The following is a 20,709-nucleotide window of genomic DNA, read 5'->3' on the forward strand; positions in this document are numbered from 1 at the left end:
TCAAACTATACTACAAGGCTACAGTAACCAAAACAGCATGGTACTGGTACCAAAACAGACATATAGACCAACAGAACAGAACAGAGCCCTCAGAAATAATACCACATATCTACAACCATCTGATCTTTGACAAACCTGACAAAAACAAGAAGTGGGGAAAGGATTCCCTATTTAATAAATGGTGCTGGGAAACTGGCTAGCCATATGCAGAAAGCTGAAACTGGATCCCTTCCTTACACCTTATACAAAAATTAATTCCAGATGGATTAAAGACTTACATGTTAGACCTAAAACCGTAAAAACCCTAGAAGAAAACCTAGGCAATACCATTCAGGACATAGGCATGGGCAAGGACTTCATGTCTAAAACACCAAAAGCAATGGCAACAAAAGCCAAAATTGACAAATCAGATCTAATTAAACTAAAGAGCCTCTGCACAGCGAAAGAAACCACCATCAGAGTGAACAGGCAACCTACAGAATGGGAGAAAATTTTTGCAATCTACTCATCTGACAAAGGGCTAATATCCAGAATCTACAAAGAACTCAAACAAATTTACAAGAAAAAAACAAACAACCCCATCAACAAGTGGGCAAAGGATATAAACAGACACTTCTCAAAAGAAGACATTTATGCAGCTAACAGACACATGAAAAAATGCTCATCATCACTGGCCATTGGAGAAATGCAAATCAAAACCACAATGAGATACCATCTCACACCAGTTAGAATGGCGATCATTAAAAAGTCAGGAAACAACAGGTGCTGGAGAGGATGTGGAGAAATAGGAACACTTTTACACTGGTTCAACCTTTGTGGAAGACAGTGTGGCAATTCCTCAAAGATCTAGAACTAGAAATACCATTTGACCCAGCCATCCTGTTACTGGGTATATACCCAAAGGATTATAGATCATGCTGCTATAAAGACACGTGCACGCATATGTTTATTGTGGCACTATTCACAATAGCAAAGACTTGGAACCAACGCAAATGTCCATCAGTGATAGACTGGATTAAGAAAATGTGGCACATATACACCATGGACTACTATGCAGCCATAAAAAGGATGAGTTCATGTCCTTTGTAGGGACATGGATGAAGCTGGAAACTATCATTCTCAGCAAACTATCGCAGGGACAAAAAACCAAACACCACACGTTCTCACTCATAGGTGGGAATTGAACAATGAGAACACATGGACACAGGAAGGGGAACATCACACACCGGGGCCTGTTGTGGGGTGGGGGGAGGGGGGAGAGATAGCATTAGGAGATATACCCAATATAAATGATGAGTTAATGGGTGCAGCACACCAACATGGCACATGTATACATATGTAACAAACCTGCACATTGTGCGCATGTACCTTAGAACTTAAAGTATAATAATAAAAAAAGAAAAAAAAACATATTTCATGTTTCATTTCCCATGAAATATGGTATATTTCTCCATACAGTAAAACCTTCTTTTATAGCTCAGTAAATACTTGTTTTCTTAGCGTAGAACTCAGACATTTCTTGACAAAGTATTACTAGATCTGTTAACAATTAGATTATTAGATTTTTATTAGACCTAATATTTTTATTATGCCTTATAACTGCTTCTTACAAGCATATTTTATTAATTATTAGCTTATCTTGGATTTTGTCAAAAGAAAATCATATTATATACAAATTACATTATTCATTCAATGACAAAGAAGTATCTACTATGTGTCAGCCAAAGTTAATAAGCGCTGAGAATACAGTACTGAAGCAATCAAAAAATGAAAAACAACAAAAAGACCCAAAACAGATTATGGAGGTTATAGTCCCAGCAGGAGAGAAGAGCAATAAACCAAATTTTACAAAAATAATGTATAAACTAGGATAAACGGTACTTCAGGCAAAGGAAGAACAATTGAGCAGAGAAGAGGCATATAAAATAACAAGAGTGGGTGTTGAAATTTTTGGAGTAGAGGGCTGACTAAAAAAGTAATTTCTGACTAAGGAACTCAGAACAAATCTGAAACAGAACAGTCATAAATAAAATATTTTTAATGTAATGAAAGATCAGATTTTGGAGGTTCTTATGGATCGTATTTGGAGTTTTCACTTGGAGTGATTTGGGGAGATGTTGGATGATTTTCAGCATAAAAGTGGCATGAGATGCCTTAGATTCTGTGGTTCTGACTGTGTTAAGATCAGATTTAAAAGGACAGAAGTAAGAGCAGCTGGGAAGCAGAGTAGAAGTTGTAGTCACCCCTTCCTATAGCCTTGGTTCACCCTGAGACACCTGTATGTAGACAATCCCCACATACATTAACTGCTTCCTTTTTCTCTGCCTGAAAAGCAGTGAGCATGAAAGTGCCCGGGACGTATGCCTAGAATTGACCCTTACCAAATTGAGAAGAGAGTTGGTGCTTAAAGACTCCAATTTTCTTCAGTGAGACAATTCTGAGGTGTTTTCTATATAGTCTGTTAGAGGGTACCCTGTAGAAGCAGCCTTCAGTGTCAAACAGCATTAACTCACTCATCCATGCACGCTTCGTCGGCTTTTTCTATTACACTCTCCCACTACCCTACCATGCTTCCTGGGATTACCCTCTTAAGAGTCAGGTTTTGGAGGAACCCAACTAACACAGAGGCTGTTGTAATAATCTAGGCAAGACAGAATAACTAATACTTAGGACCAACGCATAGTCTTAAAATGGCGATAATTGATTTAATGCTGGATACACTATAAAGAAGACCTGAAAGAATTTGCCAATGTATTCAGTGTGAAATAAGAGAGAAAAAGAGGAATTAGGATGACTCCAAGATTTTTGGTCTGAGCAATTGGAAGGACATAGTGTCCATTAACTGAAATGGGAAAGAGTACAGTTCATCTGGAAGAGCCTTAGTATATGGTGTGAGCTAGGATTCATTTTTACAGTGTGAGCATATAGTTGATTCAATGCCATTTATGAAAAAGAACCTCCTTTACACACTGCAGTGATACTTTTGTCAAAAATCAGGTGACCATATATATGTGAATATTTGCCTGTATTTCATGTTCTGTTTCATTAACCTTTCTATTCTTACACAAATATCTGACCATCTCAATTTCTGTAAATTATAAGTCATAATATTTGGCAATGCAATTCTTGCAGCTCTGTTAATTTGGAAGATTACTTTTTGTTTCCTTTTTTTTTTTTTTTTTTTTTTGAGATGGAGTCTTGCCCTGTGGTCCAAGCTGGAGCACAGTGGTGCAATCTCGGCTCATAGCAACCTCTGGCTCCCAGGTTCAAGCGATTCTCACGCCTCAGCCTCCCAAGTATCTGGGATTACAAGCCCGTGCCACCACACCCAGCTACTTTTTGTATGTTTTATGGAGAGGAGTTTTGCCATGTTGGCCAGGCTGGTGTTGAACTCCTGACCTCAAGTGATCTGCCTGCCATGGCCTCCCAGAGTGCTGGGATTACAGATGTGATCCACTTTACCTGGCTGCAGACTACTTTTTATAGCACTATTAGTCTTGCAATTTTATAATATATCTTAACATCCATCATGTAATTCCTCCAACACTCTTCATCTTGAGTAGATTTTCGTATTCAATAGTGCAATTCCTTGAACTCTGTTCTTCAAGTCCTATTCAATTTCATTAAATTTTAGAAACATCTTATCTCTTTACATACACACATAATGTTGATATTTTTAGAATGCTGACCAATTTGGGAGGAATGTAGATCAATTTAAATTAATAAATTGATAATTGATTTAAGTTGATAAATTTATATCAACTTGAGAAAGAATTAACATCTTTACTATACTGAGCTTCCTACTCAAGAGAATTTTTTAATATGGGAAAATAACAGCATATTTCTATACTTATTACACTAGTAGACAGGGAAAAGTAATGATAAAAGAAAAGAATTCTTGGAACAGTATTTCAGTGTGAGAAAGGGTAGATAAGATCTAATACTAAGTGGCAGGATCCACCTTAGCTATGAACATGGCCAGTTCATCAATAATAATAGAAAAGAAGAAAGAGTAAATAGTCACATATGGAAGTAGTTTGGTAAAGTGGTGGTGATGGGATCTCATGAGCATTCTCTTTTGACTGCTTCAGTTCAGCGAAATAGCCTGAAAACGACATGGAAAGGAGGTATTAAAGACTTCAGCAAGAGCAGAGCATATAAATAATCATCTAGAAAAGTGGGAAAGTGAATGAAATTTGTAAATATATATATCAATTTTAGGGCAGCATTAAACTACCACTGGAGATTAGTGAGCAAAAATTTTAATTAAGAACAATCATCACAGCTGTATGCTTTTTTCCAGCGGTTTTTAACTTCAGGACAGGAGATGGCAGAGAGTAAACCAACAAAGTTGTCTTCATTCCAAAATTATTACGTTTGTGATTATTTCCTCTCTTATTGCATAGGCTGCAAATCCATGAACACACAAAAAAATGAAAATGGTTAGGGTAACTATCCGTAAGTTGTTCTAGTTTTTAATGAGAATGCCCATGATAGGGCATCATTAAGTACAAAGATGGCTGCTGGTTTAAGATAGCTAGTTTGTTACCTCTTAAAAGTGTTTTTTTCTAAAAGTTGCCAATGAAATGTGTCCTCTTTCCCTATGTCTTTTGAGATGAATGTGCATTTATTTTAATTATTTTTACTTTCTCTTGGTATTAAAATCTTCCATAGATTGAATATTTTTTACTTTCCTTTGGTTCTTCTCTAGCTCTATCATGTCTTTTGTCAGGTGTATCAATCAAGACATCATAATCCAGTATGAACTCACCAGGTTTTGTGTAATGAAAGGGATAATATATATGCGGGTGGTGGCAGTGTGTTTCTGTATCTCATTCATACCAGAAAACGTTGCTCAGCTTTTTTTGGTCATGGAAGGATGTTGAGAACAGTCTGCAATAATTATGCCAGTTGCTAGCATACAGTTTCTTTGGTAGCTTAGAGACAATAATCATAATTAACTTAAAAATGTTTTTTCTCTAAAATGTATTATCTTACAATGGCTCACACTGATTTTTTTTGCTGTATTTCTATAAATTGTGTACTTTTATTAAATATTTCTCATGATTTTTCTCCTCCAATGTGGGCTTTCATTTCCAAGAATAACTTAATTTACCAACTTGGTGCACTATAACAATTAATAAAGATCAGAGAAGATCTGAATACTGATTCCTAATGAATACACATTTTGCACATTTTGTCCAAAAATGAAACTGTTTATACTGATACCTTTCTTCTGCCTAAAATCCAATTCCTAGTTCAGAACAAATAGTTTCTCCAGTTCCAGTACAAGACATAAATAAATGTCAAAATTTGAATGATTACATCCAGGCTGTGACAGTTTCTATCAGTGACCATAGTGAATGATATTAACAGGGTGGTCAAAGCAAAGCACTGCTGGCGTGGGAGGCTCACCTGCACTGAGGAGGCAGGTGAATTACTGTGTCAGTCTTTAGAGGAAGATGCTATGACTAAGGTGGGAACCACAGATGTGAATGGGGATAGAGAGAGTAGGGGTGAAAGTTAATGCCATTAAAAACTGAGATTGGGAACAGGTAATCAATTTGAACTGAGAAACTAACGGGAAAAGAATGAGAAGATAAGATGGATCCAGGAATCAAAGAACAGATAAGGGAACAATGGTAATTAAATTCATTCATCAAATGAGAATCACAGCCAGTTGATATGGGGCCCATGAAAAATATAGAAGTCAAATTTGTCAGAAAAACCAGAAAGATTGGGATCTTCCTCATGGATTGTGTTTAATGCTGGTTCAGAGGAAGTCTTCTCATCTGTATCTTCCTTATATAGACAAGCCTTCATATATTTTGAGGACAATATGATATAAAATAAGAGGAATTTTGTGTGATATCACCAATTATTGTATGGAATCAAATACAGTACAGGTTACCTCATATTTCCAAAACAGATTATCGTTGTTCAGTCAAAGTTTGAAATAACACAATTTCCCTGGGAAGTGGCTGTATTTCTGCCCCCATGTGTTGTGCTAAAGATTTTCCACTAAAGCAAAACTGGCTATAACAGGGACTGAACAGATGGTGGTCCATGGAATTTGTCCCAATAGTCTCTTCAAAGTCCTACCTACTCCTAGTCATCTGTCTCTCATACTACCAGGCACTTGAATTCTCACTGTTAGAATACCATGTTTGCACGAAGGCATTATCTCCAGATTTTTTAAAATTACAGAATCATAGTATCAAAAAGTACTGCCAAGAACTAAAAAGGGTCTCAAATTTTATCCTGTTTGCAGGCTAACAAGTCAGCCACTGCGTTTCTTGGATGCTGGCAGAAGACACAGATAAAGGAGAGTTTGTTATTCACAGAAATAGTGGTAGTCAAAGTATCAGCATTTTAAGTCTGGTTCTCTGAGCCCCAGTTCCCACAAAGCAATACAAAGAGGACCAAATGATACCTGCATGTGCCATGGATGCATAAAAGAAGAGGAATCATGAACTTAGGGAACCCGAATATTTTATAATGGGCAGCAATCTGGCCTGCCCTTTACCAGGAAAAGAGAAGCTACATTTATTACACGAACAGTAAACAAATCCACACCTTGCTCTGGAAGGAGACACTATATCTAATTTCTAAGGCTGTTTTCTGTATAAACAAATTTGAAAATATAGTTTGGCACAGAGGCAATCTATATAAAACACGTTTTGTAGTTTCTGTAAATTGATGAATTAACATCTTCAAGATGGAATGTCAGCCACTTTAGGTAAACAATTAGGGACCTGAGATAACCACCTGACGTCCCCACACTCTTAGCCCAGCATGAGTTTATAGGGGTGACACTTTTAAATATAGCAAACCAGTCCCAGTGTATCCTTTCCTGCCTCACCTCCTTCTCCCTGCAGAAACCACTGTAAGGTACTTATCTACTCTCTTTCTACCTTATAATTGATCCTGATCTTCCCCTATGTGGCCCCACATGGCATGCTGCATTTTCTCTTAGAGAACTGTGAGGATAATAAACTTCTGTGATTTCAAAGCATCTCTCTTTGTGCCTTACCATACTTTAATGAAGATTATGTTTAAAACACAGTCAGTAGCTCTGCTCACAAAATATGGAAAAACATGAGTGGTCCATGGAGAATTGTCTCCCAATAGATACTAGCCCAAAGGCCATTGGTTCAAATCTCTAAAGATGCCCAAATCCTCTCCAAAAACAGAACTCCCTCCTCCCGCAAAACAACCTAGTCTGCCTTTCAAACATTTTTGTTCAGTAATTCTATGTTATCTGTTATTTTTATCTTCTGGGCCTTCTTTTATGCTTTGTGTTCTGTGAAAGGGCCATATATGCAAAGTGGCCTCCAAGGACCAAAGGAGTTGTGGAACCAAAGAAGGAGGCAGATAAATCCAGTTTGTTGAGATGGGATGATTTACTAGGGGGAACTTACAGTTGAAAGTGTGGTCTTGGGTGGTTACAAAACAGGTAGCTCTCCATACCACAACACCCCAGACCCAGGGCTTATATTTTGGGGAAAGTACAGTATACATGCTCTAGAGAGAATGTGTAGGTAGCTATGGGTGTCACAGCCTATGATTTCTGCAACAGCATCAGGAGTTGTTTTGGAGGAAACTTACAGGGAATGGGTGTTTCCACATAAAGAGTAATACAGCAACAAGACATTTGGAGGCATTTCTGGACCTGGGATTAGTCAGAAGTTACATGGCAGATTAACATTTAAGGTGAAGTCACTCTTTTCCCCACACCTCGAATCCAAATAGAACATACATATTTGTAGGCAACCATAATGTGCATGTCTTTCTTCCAGTATTCTAGTTCCTGGAAACTTTTTTTTAAGTAAAATTATCTGCAGTTTTTTCAACCATGTAGATGACACTCTATTAAATGCAATCTTATTTGTCTACTATTAAAATACATTGCCCACAGAAAATATTTTAGGTGCAGTCTGAATAAACAACCCGGAGTAGAGTAGAATAGAACTATTAACTCCTTGATTTACCTGCTACATGGTAAATCACTTACTTATAAGCCATAGTGCACCTCTACTGATCAAGAGTCAATTATGAACTAAAACCTCTAGGTCATTAACCTTGCCATGCCATAATTCACCCACCCTTTATTTTGTTTTTTTCTCTAAAGTACAGGGACTTTATGTTTATTGCCGTAAAACTGAATCTTAGATGCATTTCTTTTCTCAAGCATCTGAAAAGTCTCTCAGGTTCTGAAAATAAAATAAGTTATTCTTCCCAGCCTCAAAGGATCTGAAAATTTACTCTAATTTTATATAACCTAATCCTACTCTCTGGTTAGAATGTAGAGCAGGATAGAGCTGAGGATAGGGCCCTATGTGCTTGAATAAAATCTCCCATCAGGTTTGCTTAGATGAATGCCCATTGAGCATAGTTGTTCAACAAAAGAATTCATTTAACTGAACTTTCTTCCAGACATTACTGGTTAAAAATATTCTCTTTGGAGGCTTTTGACTACTGCATTTCTATATGCTGCCCTGTCAATTCGCTAACTAAAGAAAAGAGGTTGGTACGTGACAAGGTTTGGCTCTGTGTCTCCAACTAAATCTGACCTTGAATTGTAAGAATTCCCATGTGCCAAGAGCGGGGTCAGGTGGAGATAACTGAATTATGGGCATGGTTTACCCCATACTGTTCTCATGTTAGTGAATAAGTCTCAAGAGACTTGATGGTTTTATAAATGAGAGTTCCCCTGTACAGTGTCTCTTGCCTGCCGCCATGTAAGATATGCCTTTGCTCCTCCTTGCCTTCTGCCATGATTGTGAGGCCTCCCCAGCCATGTGGAACTGTGAGTCCATTAAACCTCTTTGTCTCAGGTATGTGTTTAATAGCAGACTAAGAACGAACTAATATGATATGCCATAACTTGTTCTTACAGAATTCATGATGGCACCAGTGATCATTTTCTCTGTCATCTAGAAGCTCATTATTTTTTACATGTGCATGTGTCTCTTCTTAATAACAAGTCAGAATAGGTTAACGTTTAGTAAATATATGCTATATGTGATTCTGTTGTATGATTTGTCATGAAAATATAATATAAAGAAAAATTTTAATTGGAAAAAAAGAAAAGATTCCAGGAAGCATTCAAAGAATGGAGAGGACTGGGCACATCATTAGGGTCAGAAGGAAGGGCACTGGTGAGAGGAATATGCCAAAGGGGAGAAAAGAAATTAAGTGAGGAAGAAAACAGTGCATTTAACATCTTTTAATTTAAATCTAACTTATTTTGGGGAGGATTACATTTTAAAAATTATTTTTCTGGCCACATAATCATCTGGGCCCTCAATTTGCATATTTATTTCATTATCTGGTGCATAATCCTGGAAGGCAGGAACCATATCTAATTTTTCAGTATTTTAACCCCCACAGTTCGAGAACATAACTAGCTTATCCAATGTACTCAGTAATAATTTTGGAATTGAAATGTTTAATTTTGTGGGATTACATGCCAGAGTCTGTTAAAGCTTGGACAATGACCCCTAGAAAGATGGAATGATTTGGCCAGGCGTGGTGGCTCACGCCTGTAATCCCAGCACTTTGGGAGGTCGAGGCGGGTGGATGACGAGGTCAGGAGATCAAGACCAGGGTGAAACCCCATCTCTACTAAAAATACAAAAAATTAGCTGGGAGTGGTGGCGGGTGCCTGTAGTCCCAGCTACTCGGGAGGCTGAGGCAAGAGAATGGTGTGAACCCTGGAGGCGGAGCTTGCAGTGAGCCAAGATCGCACCACTGCACTCCAGCCTGGGCAACAGAGCGAGACTCTGTCTCAAAAACAAACAAACAAACAACAAAAAAAGAAAGATGGAATGATTTGCTTAGTATCAAACACATCTCAATGTATTCCTCTGCAAAAGTGCTTCTTCTCCATCCTAGGACTGTCTTTCTTGGATATCAAAGAATGGTCTAGAATCTCTGTACAGGCTGCTTACAAGACATTTAAGCCTATTGTGGTTATTTGGCTTCATGGAACTAGTTTATATATTAAGAAATGTACACTTTGATTCCAGAGTCTGAATAGTTACTTCTAATACCATTTGTTGGCTACCACATAGACACAGACATAAAAAGATTTATCCCAGAGGGCCAAAAGGAGTTTTTCTCAGATGTTGATGTATATTTAGGAGCTAATGGTATATATTTAGAAGGGTCTCTTTCCCAGTTGTTTTTATTAGCAATTGGAATAGTGCCAAAAATCATGAAATGAAAGTAAGCATTTCACTAAAATGACCGAAAAAGCACACCAAATTTTTCTGTAGTCCGAGGAAGGGCTAGCTGTGGCATATTTATGGCAGCGTTAACCAGAAGGCAAAGCTTCTTTGACGATTGCACTCATCTAAGCACTCTTAATGTGACTCATGGAAACAACAAGCAGTTGTGACCACAGCTTCAACAGCTGGGCTTGGAAAACCCCAAGGATCTTATGTGTCAACTAACTCTCAGTCCTTCCTTGTCCTTCCACTTAAGGATCATCCTGACCCAGGGCCTTCTACATGCACATTTCTACCCAGCGTATTTCCAAAATTGTTCCTTTCATCCTTGAGAGATCTGATTTTTTTTAAAAGTAATCAAAAAATTATTCTTCATAAATGAAGAATAATTCATAATTCATAAATGAAGCTAATAAATGTTTTTATTAGCTGGTATATTTAAAAAATATTTTAGAAGAGGGGAACACAATAACATCCATCTTTGCCCACATCCCATTAGAAATTCTAAAAGTATAGTGCAATATCAAGGAGCCAGGAGTACTTCCTTTATGTTTACTACCGCAGTTTTTAATTTGTAAAAGTATTCTGGCTGATTTGTAGGTACAGGAACAGAGAGACTACCATTGCAGAAATTTTGTAAATGGGATGTGATACAGGAAAGCATTCATACCTCTCAGTAAATAGCTCTGAAACTCTTCTCTTACAGAAAATCCCTGGATAGCCTTTTGCTGGAGATTTTCCTGTTTGAAAACTTAGTATTTGTCATCTATGTTTCCAAGAGCTATTCAAACAAGAAATTTCATAGAAATATGCTTTATGTTCTTTGGAGAAAATGATGGATAAGTATGTCATTTTGAAATTGACTTTGTTTCCTCCCAGGAGGAAGGGAGGAGCCGGGCACTTCCCGGTACTAGAAAAACAAGGCGGGCAAAGGCAACAGCAGAGAAGAGGAAAGGAAAAGAGACTGTGCCCTCCTTTCATGAGAAGAAATCGCTCTTCCTGGGGCCACACAGACTGATATTACTAGAGCTTAAAGGAGGTTGAAAGTGGGAAAGTACCTCTGCTTCTCAAGATTCCTCATGGCCTTATGCTGCCGTGAAGGCCAGCATCTCATGCAGATGTCCAAAAGGTTGCTTTTGGCTGCCACATCTGCAAGCTCAGTTGCTGGACTGTCAGATCATTCTCTAGGGCAGCCTAGATGGAAAGGGAAAAATTGAACCAAGTTTTATTTTTATGACCATAGAACTTACGTTTTCTCCTCAAGTTTGGATGAGGAACCAACTAGATCTTAACTTAAAATGCAAGAATACACCCAGTACCATGAGATGAGCTTTTATATTCCAAGACAGAGCCTGGAGCCCATCTTTTTAACTATGTTGAAAGACCCAGAAACTCTTACTTCATAATGACAATAAGACTGTATTGGAGCTGAAGGATACCTCCAAAACATTAAAGCATCAAAGATGCTCATGTATTTGGTTTAACTGAATAAAATAGAAAAACGTCATGAAAATCTTTAAGTCAGGTGAACCTGGTTAAATTTTTCAAAATCTTGGGAAATTCTTTTTCATCTACCTTGATGAGTTTTTTAAACTTTTATTTTGGCTTACTAATTTGCTAATCTTTGAAGTGTTAAATTGGAAGCAAACCATTTAGCTTTTGATGATTATTTCCAGAATTTGGAGTTTGATCTCTTGGTTAATTTGCCTCATGTTGACATGAAATGTATTCTAGTGGCATACCATACGTTAAGTATAAATGTTCCTCTGTTCATCATCCTGAATCTAAGCAGACTCTATGAATGATATGCAGGGTCAATAGCAACAGGACCAGGGATAGGCATTCTCCACTAGTGAGTGATGTATTTCAAACTCCTACACTAGACCTGCCCTCGCATGTTAATATGTCCTTGGAAACCCTTTTTTTTTTTTGAGATGGAGTCTCGCTCGTCACCCAGGCTGGAGTGCAGTGGCGTGATCTTGGCTCACTGCAAGCTCCGCCTCCCGGGTTCACGCCATTCTCCTGCCTCAGCCTCTCCGAGTAGCTGGGACTACAGGCGCCCGCCACCACGCCCGGCTAATTTTTTTTTGTATTTTTAGTAGAGACGAGGTTTCACCGTGGTCTCGATCTCTTGACCTCGTGATCCGCCCACCTCGGCCTCCCAAAGTGCTGGGATTACAAGCGTGAGCCACCGCGCCCGGCCAAAACTTTTAATCAAATTATTAAATTCAAGTATATTGTATTAGTCTGCTTAGGCTGCTATATCAAAGTCTGGGTAACTCAAACAACTGACATTTATTTCTCACAGTTCTGAAGACTGAAGCATAAGATCCGGGTCTAGCATGGTTGGGTTTTGGTAATGGCCCGCTTCTAATCTTGCAAATGGTTACCTTCTTACTGTATCCTAACTTGGCACAGAGAGGAAGCTCTGGTGTTTCTTCCTCTTCTTAGAAGGGTATTAATCCCGTCATGGAGGCTCTAGCCCTCATGACCTCATCTAAACCTCATTACCTTCCAAAGCCTCCACTCTTAATACCATCACGCTGCAAGTTAGAAGTTCAGCTTGAGAATTTGAGGGAGACACATTGAGTCCATAGCATAAACAATTACTAATTTCAATTATTAAGTATTGCTTATTGTTAGCTATTGTAAGATTTTTTTGTTTATAAATTTCTTTTATTTGCAGATATAATTTAAACCCCATGAAGTCTTTTTGAAATGTTTATCTTGAACTACATTTTGTAGATAGGACAACAGCTTGAAGACTAGAGCCTGAAGAAACAGCAAAGTGTCAGAGCCAGTGCTTGCCTTCAAGTTTTGACCTCCTATTCCATGCTTTTGTTACACTTCACTTGTGGTGGTGAGAAATAATAATTTTATGTATGCATGTATGTAAAGAGGCACTAAAAATACAAAAGCACTAGATTTTTCAAAATCGTCATGAAATGGAGAAGGATTTCCTAAAGATGACATAAAACCAAGAATCCAAAATGAAAAAAAGGACAAATCTGACTGGATAATAATATTAAAGTTCTATAAGGTATAAAATAAATAAGAAATAAGAATTTGAAAATCACAGAACAGATAGGAAATACTTAAGATGCATATGACAGATGGCACTAATTTTCTTAATATACAAAGAGCTATTATAAATCAAGAGCAACAAAAATGATTTAAAAATGAGCAAAGAACACGAATAAGACATTAACAGAAAGAAATACAAGCATATAAAAATAAGCTTGCTCTCTCTTATACAAGTTGAGCATTTCTATTCTGAAAATCTGAATTCAAAATGCTCCAAAGTCCAAAAATTTTTGAGCACTGACGTGATGCCAAAAGTGAAAAATTTTACACCTGACCTTCTATAATGGCTCACCATCAAAACACGGTCAAAATTTTGTTTCCTGAACAAAATTATTTAAAATATTGTATAAAATTACCTTCAAGTTGTGTGTATAAGGTGTATATGAAACAGAAATCTCAGTTTTCTTTTCTGAATTTAACCAAGAGTAATACTCAGGTACTTGATATTTGTTTTAAAAACAAATGAATAAATGGGTTAAAAATTGGTAGCTTTGTCCTGAAAAAAACAAAAAGACATCTCCTATACATAAATAAGACAGCACAGCCATGTTAGCCAGAGCTGTCCTTCACATCATGTTTGTAGTCACAGGTCCCCATAAAATTTTTATTCTTCTCATAAAGAATTTTCTGAGATTACAAAACGTAGATAGCTTGGTCGGTGTATTAGTGCATTTTCATGCTGCTGATAAAGACATACCTGAGACTGAAAAATTTACAAAACAAAGAGGTTTAACTGGACTTACAGTTCCACGTGGCTGTGGAAGCCTCACAATCATGACAGAAGGCATAAAAGAGCAAGTCATGTCTTACATGGATGGCAGCAGGCAAAAAGAGCTTGTGCAGGGCAACTTTCCTTTTTAAAACCATCATATCTTGTGAGACTTATTTGTTACCATAAGAATAGCACAGGAAAAACCTGCTCCCATGATTCAATTACCTCCCACTGGCTTCCTCCCGTAACATGTGGGAATTTAAGATGAGATTTGGGTGGGGACACAGTCAAACCATATCAGTCAGTAACATTTATTCAAAGCCACAAATCATAGAGTAATCCAAGGCAGAAGAAAAGAAAATAGATATAAGGGTTGACCTCAAGGTACTTAAGAGCCAACAGGATATCTAAACCTACTGTGAAACATTATATGTCAATAGATAGAGATATAAGAATATATGTGCTATGTATAACAAGGTCAAGGTTTATGGAGTGAAGGACATGAGTGCTGTAGAGGAATAGGGAGGTTGTCAATGCAATAGGATGACCAGAGGACCATATCTTCTGACTAAAGTGTGGTTCCTATTGGACCTCATGGTATGCCCACATTTTTTGGCATCTCCTCTATCTCCCTATCTCTTCACTCCTGTTGCAATCACATTCATCCACACTTTCTGAGTTGCACATGTCTAGATTGAAACAAGTGTTTCCATTTAGCAAACACACAGAATTCTCCCATAGGCAAAAAAGTACTGAGGTGTAATTAATGTCTTTTCAGACTATTGTCTGTATTTCCTTGAGCCCTCAGACTGATTGTCCTGTTCTAGTTCTAAGCCAAGGAGATTAGTCTTAGATTAGGTTGAGCTTGTGTTCTTAGCTCTCAAATAAATAATTCTCCCTCATGTCTTTTTTTTTTTTTTTTTTTAGAGGGAGTCTCGCTCTGTCATCCAGGCTGGAGTGTGGTGGTGCGATCTCTGCTCACTGCAACCTCTACCCCCCTGGTTCAAGTGATTCTCCTGCCTCAGCCTCCCAAGTAGCTAAGACTACAGGTGCATGCCACCATGCCCGGCTAATTTTTTGTATTTTTAGTAGAGACGGGGTTTCACCATGTTAGCTGGGATGGTCTTGATCTCCTGACCTCATGATCCTCCCGCCTCGGCCTCCCAAAGTGCTGGGATTACAGGTGTGAGCCACCGCACCTGGCCCCTCATGTCCTTTCTATGAACCATCGCATTTTTCTATGATGGGACATTCTGAGCAAATATGGCATTGTGGAGAAGAGACTATTTATTATAAGCACTGCATTTGGCTTTGTCCTACAGAAAAGAAATGACCAGAAGAATATAATAATTAGGTCAGAATGTCTTGTGATCAAAGTTGCATTATTGATACTTAGGACAACACCAAATCTTTGAACTAAGAAACTAGTTCATAGATTCAATGCCTATGACTAACTGTATTGCATCAACACCAATTAGCCATCTAACTTACTTTATTAAATGGGTCAGAAATGAAATATAAACAAAAGCAAAATTTTTTCAACTGTAAAACACCATGAAAACCACAAGTCAGCCTGTGATTCTCTTGGTAAACAAGGCAAAGACATATTTTTCTTTTCTTTTTTAATATTTTGCCAGAGGGAATCCTAAGAGGTCATCTACTTCATTCTTTTTCTTTCAAGCAAGACCCATTCTAGCTATCTCTAAATAAAAGTCTTATCATATCTTATCTTTTTTTTATTAATAATTTTATTTAGCTAAAAAGTTTTGGAGCATCTACTAAATGGCAGGCATGCTACTAGGATTGGAGTTAACAAGATAAAAAGAAAAGGAAAACATGATGTTTACCCATGAGGAAGTAGTTTAGTTAGGAAAGACTGGCTTGGGTACTTAAATTCCTTAAGCAAATGGGGAAAGCAAGAGGATGCATAAGTTTGAGGGAGAAGAAAACATGTGGGTTTAATGAATTGAGCTTGAGGCGCCCATGGAGGGGCCAGTAGGCAGCTGGCTATGTGGGCCTGGAGAAGTTCTGATCTAAAAATACAGATATAGAAGTCACTTTCTTTCTTTTTTTTTTTTTTTTTTTTTTTTTGAGACGTAGTCTCGCTCTGTCGCCCAGGCTGGAGTGCAGTGGTGCAATCTCGGCTCACTGCAAGCTCCGCCTCCCGGGTTCACACCATTCTCCTGCCTCAGCCTCTCCGAGTAGCTGGGACTACAGGCGCCCGCCACCACGCCCGGCTAATTTTTTGTATTTTTTAGTAGAGACGGGGTTTCACCATGGTCTCGATCTCCTGACCTCGTGATCCGCCCGCCTCGGCCTCTCAAAGTGCTGGGATTACAAGCGTGAGCCACCATGCCCGGCCAGGAGTCACTTTCAACAGGGTTCTTGAAGCTGTGAGGATAGGAAAACCATATAAGAAGCCCACCTAGAATGAAAACCAGGCTTAGCAAAGGTGCTCCTTAGAAACCCAATTCAGCATTGTTATTATTCTGACAGTCCTGGTTACCTACCCATGTCTATCATCACTCTTTTAGTTTAAGAATCATCCTCTCTGCCAGGCGCAGTGGCTCACACCTGATTTCCTAGCACTTTGGGAGACCGAGGCAGGCAGATCACCTGAGGTCAGGAGTTCGAGACCAGCCTGGCCAAAATGGCAAAACCCTATCTCTACTGAAAATACAAAAATTAGCCCGGCATGGTGTGTGTGCCTGCAATCCCAGCTACTCGGGAGGCTGAGGCAGGAGTATCGCTTGAACTCGGGAGGCAGAGGTTGCAGTGAGCCGAGATTGCACCATTGCACTCCAGCCTGGGCAACAAAGTGAGACTCTGTCTCTAAAATGAAAAAGAAACAACAACAACAAAAAGAACCATCCTCTCCCTCAGACTTGATGAAAATAAGAAAACATGAGCTTATAGATGCACAGCTTGAAATGCCCAGGGTGGACGACCTTGAAGCTTGGGTGGATGTTTGCTTGCTAAAACACTGTATTTAGGACTTGGCCTCTTTGCATCTTTCAGTTCTGCTGTCCTCCAAATTGGTTTTGTTTTGAAACATTTTCTCTCCACACGGATGTCTCCAGGAATTCCAGTCCTACATCCTACCAGTATCAAACCCCAAAAAAGGAAGTTTCTGAGCACCAAAAATTCCAGCTGAAATCTGGGGATCAACTCTCATTCTATCCACTTGAATGACACACTGTTTCTCAAACTCATCACTGTAGAAAGGTGGATGGAATACTCTGATTGTTCAGTCAAGTCCCTTGGTCCCTCTGCTTTGAGGTAAGCCCAGCCACTCAACAACGAACAAGACTCAGGGAGGAGTGGCTCCCTAGAGAACAACTGAAGAAAGGGAAAAAGATATTGGACAGGTAAAAACCAGAGTTACCTTGATCCCTTGTAAGTGCAAGAAATACAAGAATTAAATACAAATGCAATGAATAAAATACAGCCCCGTGAAGACAAAAGAGGAAGACAGGAAATAAGGCAAAGATAAAGTGATAAGTAGTCAGGGAAAAGTAAGTGTAAAGTATCAGAGTACCACCAAGGAAAGACACAGTTAAATGTCTGCCCACTTTATTATTATTATTATTATACTTTAAGTTCTGGGATACATGTGCAGAACGTGCAGGTTTGTTACATAGATATACACGTGCCATGGTGGTTTGCTGCACCCATCAACCTGTCATCTACATTAGGTATTTCTGCTAATGCTATCCCTCCCCTAGTCCCCCATCCCCCAACAGGCCCTGGTGTGTGATGTTCCCCTCCCTGTCTCCGTGTGTTCTCATTGTTCACCTCCCACTTACGAGTGAGAACATGTGGTGTCTGGTTTTCTGTTCCTGTGTTAGTTTGCTGAGAATGGCGATCATTAAAAAGTCAGGAAACAACAGATGCCGGAGAGGATGTGGAAAATAGGAATGCTTTTACACTGTTGGTGGGAGTGTAAACAATAGTTCAACCATTGTGGAAGACAGTGTGGTGATTCCTCAAGGATCTAGAACCAGAAATACCATTTGATCCAGAAATCCCCCATTACTGAGTATATACCCAAAGGATTATAAATCATTCTACTATAAAGACACATGCACACGTATGTTTATTGCAGCACTGTTCACAATAGCAGAGACTTGGAACCAACCCAAATGCCCATCAGTGATAGACTGGATAAAGAAAATGTGGCACATATACACCATGGAGTACTATGCAGCCATAAAAAAGGATGAGTTCATGTCCTTTGCAGGGACATGGGTGAAGCTGCCCACTTCTTTTGTGTTTTGCAATGGTTCCAAGGAAACAGAGAGCCCCTCTCATTTGTCTAATTTACTATTCTTGATATCCTTGGGGGCCATTGTTTGGTAAGAGTTGTGGAGTTTATTCTGTAAGGGAGAAAACTTATTTTCTTCCCCTTTTTAGGTTCTTAGTTGAAACATTGTCCTGAAAACAAAAGTCAGATTAACAAAAGAAAAAAACAGAAGTTTGTTAATGTGCACTGTACCCATCACACAGAAGAGGCCTCAGTTCAAAAAAGCACTTCTCTCTCAAGGTAGTGGCTTAGAGGCCTTGCTTAAATAGTATTTTAACAAAGAGCCATAAATCTTGTATAGTGATAAAACAAAGAAGAGAGTATCTTCAGGTTTCCAAAAGGTGGGGAAATGTGGGAAGATAAATTTATGGGAAGAGAGAGATCCTAGATCTCTGATGCCACTGTCTCTGAGCTGATAAAGACAGAGAGGAGAGGCAGAGTCTACCCCTGTGTTTAACCTTTTAACTAAAATCCTCGATATTTTAGAGAGGAATATTTTGTTTTCCTTCCATTCCAAAGGCCAAAAAATCCCAATTGCTTTAGTACAACTTCCAGGTTCATTTTTCATAATTTAAAACATTTCTGGATACCATTGAGATTTGCCTGTAAATTCCTTAGGTCCTTGAATTTTATATTCTAAAGCTAGAATTATTGCTTTGGTAAAGGTCTCAATAATAATAAAAATAAGAGCATTATTCTAATTCCACACTTGAGCCTTATAAATATGCTTTGAACAGTAACTACTGTGCTGGATGGTGTGCTACTTCCAATCTGTTCTCCTTTTAGGTTTTCTTCTAGCTTACCTTCACATCTCTGTTATGGAGGTTACCGAAGAAAAAATAAAAGAGATGGTAAGGTCTCATGGTATCTAATAGATTGACTTTGAACTGAATGTCCACTGTAATCAAATTGCTTCTGATTTGTCTATTTTGGTTTTTATGTTTTAGCCTAATAGCTACAAAAAAGTTTTAAAGTATCTAAATTACTCAGTACATAAAGACAACGATTATTGTTGCTATGCAAAAAGTACATAGGCCTGAGTTCAAAGCTCTAGTAAAATTAAAAAAGAACCCATGCTGTGACTTACAATTGCAAATTAATTTGAAAATATAATTTGAAACTTTGGAACTTTGTCCTCCAGTCTATATTTGTTATTGTTTTAGATATTTGAGCTGAAATTGTCAATGGGGAAACAACAACAGATTTAATCATTACAGTGTTGAGGAAGGTGTAGTGATATTCAAAGAACTTGAACTAGAAGTCAGAAGAAGTGGCTTTGAGATCCAGTACTGCTGCCCTTGTGACTTTGGAGAACTTACTCAACCTCTCTGAAACTCAGTCTTTCCTTCTTTAAAATAGAGTCTATAACAATTATCCATAGGTAGCAGAAAATCAATAACATAACAGAAATGAAACCAGTTGGTACACCGTATTTGCTCACTCAATGATACTCTTTACGCTTTATCATGACATCATGTAAAATATAGGAAGATATAAATTACCTCCCTCAATAATTTATAATCCAGTAGAAAAAAACTATATGTGCACTCTAAGTGATATCTTACAGGAGTTTAGACAGAAGATTATCAGAAACAAGAAAAGTTGAGGAACAGTGAATGTAGAATGTGGAAGGTGATGTAGGCCTTGAAGACGAAAGGATTTGCATTGTTAGAGTAGAGGAGGGAGCATCCTAGCCAAGTGAGTAAGCGTGGGGAAGGCAGAGGAGGTGCAGAGAGTTTAACAACATGTTTTTCCAGCAAAAAAGCATGATTGTTCCTCAGAATCTTTAGCAAATAAATAAATAAGCAACAAAAATCATCTTTCCATTTACTTTGCATGTATCATGGCTCACCAAGTCATAATTCAGGCGGAACAAGCTAATTTTCTTAAAAGTTATCTTTTCCTTCCATCATGCAGAAGAAGTGGATTATCATAGAAAACACTCAGTACATTTCCTCTTTAAATAAAGCATGGGTGGGGAAATTGAGGTGGGCATCCTGTGCTATGGTTGCAGAGAAGTTTTATGAAGGCTACTTGAAACATGAGCATCCAGGAATATTTGAAACATAGGTATTATTGGTCCAAACTTGCTGGTTTACAGCTTGAGAAAAATGGTACCCAGACACACTGAGTGACTTTTCCAAGGCCACAAGTCAGATACTTAGAGAGGTGAGGTGAAAAGCCAGGTCCTCAGGAAGACAGAATTCTAATCCGGAAATGAATTAATGTGTAGTCATTTGTTTATTCATTTATTCATTCAGACAATCTAACCTAAGGGCTTGTTATATGCTAGACATTATCATGATTACAAGAGATTACATGTTATGAAAATAAAGACAACCCAAATGAGAACAAACAGAGGCTATTTATTCCATTTG

At 38.3% G+C, this 20,709-nt stretch overlaps 1 long non-coding RNA gene across 1 annotated transcript in view; it reads right to left on the reverse strand.

Annotated features, from left to right (window-relative positions):
- Positions 1–3,792: 3,792 nt before the first annotated feature.
- LOC134733031 (uncharacterized) overlaps positions 3,793–20,709 on the reverse strand; it is a 33,874-nt gene continuing 16,957 nt past the window's right edge. The window contains exons 2-3 of the long non-coding RNA XR_010116598.1: positions 7,609–7,737; positions 3,793–4,105 (exon numbers count right to left, since the gene is read on the reverse strand). This is a non-coding gene — a long non-coding RNA (uncharacterized lncRNA). The remainder of the gene's footprint in view (positions 4,106–7,608; positions 7,738–20,709) is intronic.

Source organism: Symphalangus syndactylus, chromosome 2 (assembly GCF_028878055.3).
Source record: "Symphalangus syndactylus isolate Jambi chromosome 2, NHGRI_mSymSyn1-v2.1_pri, whole genome shotgun sequence".
NCBI classification, from domain to species: domain Eukaryota; kingdom Metazoa; phylum Chordata; class Mammalia; order Primates; family Hylobatidae; genus Symphalangus; species Symphalangus syndactylus.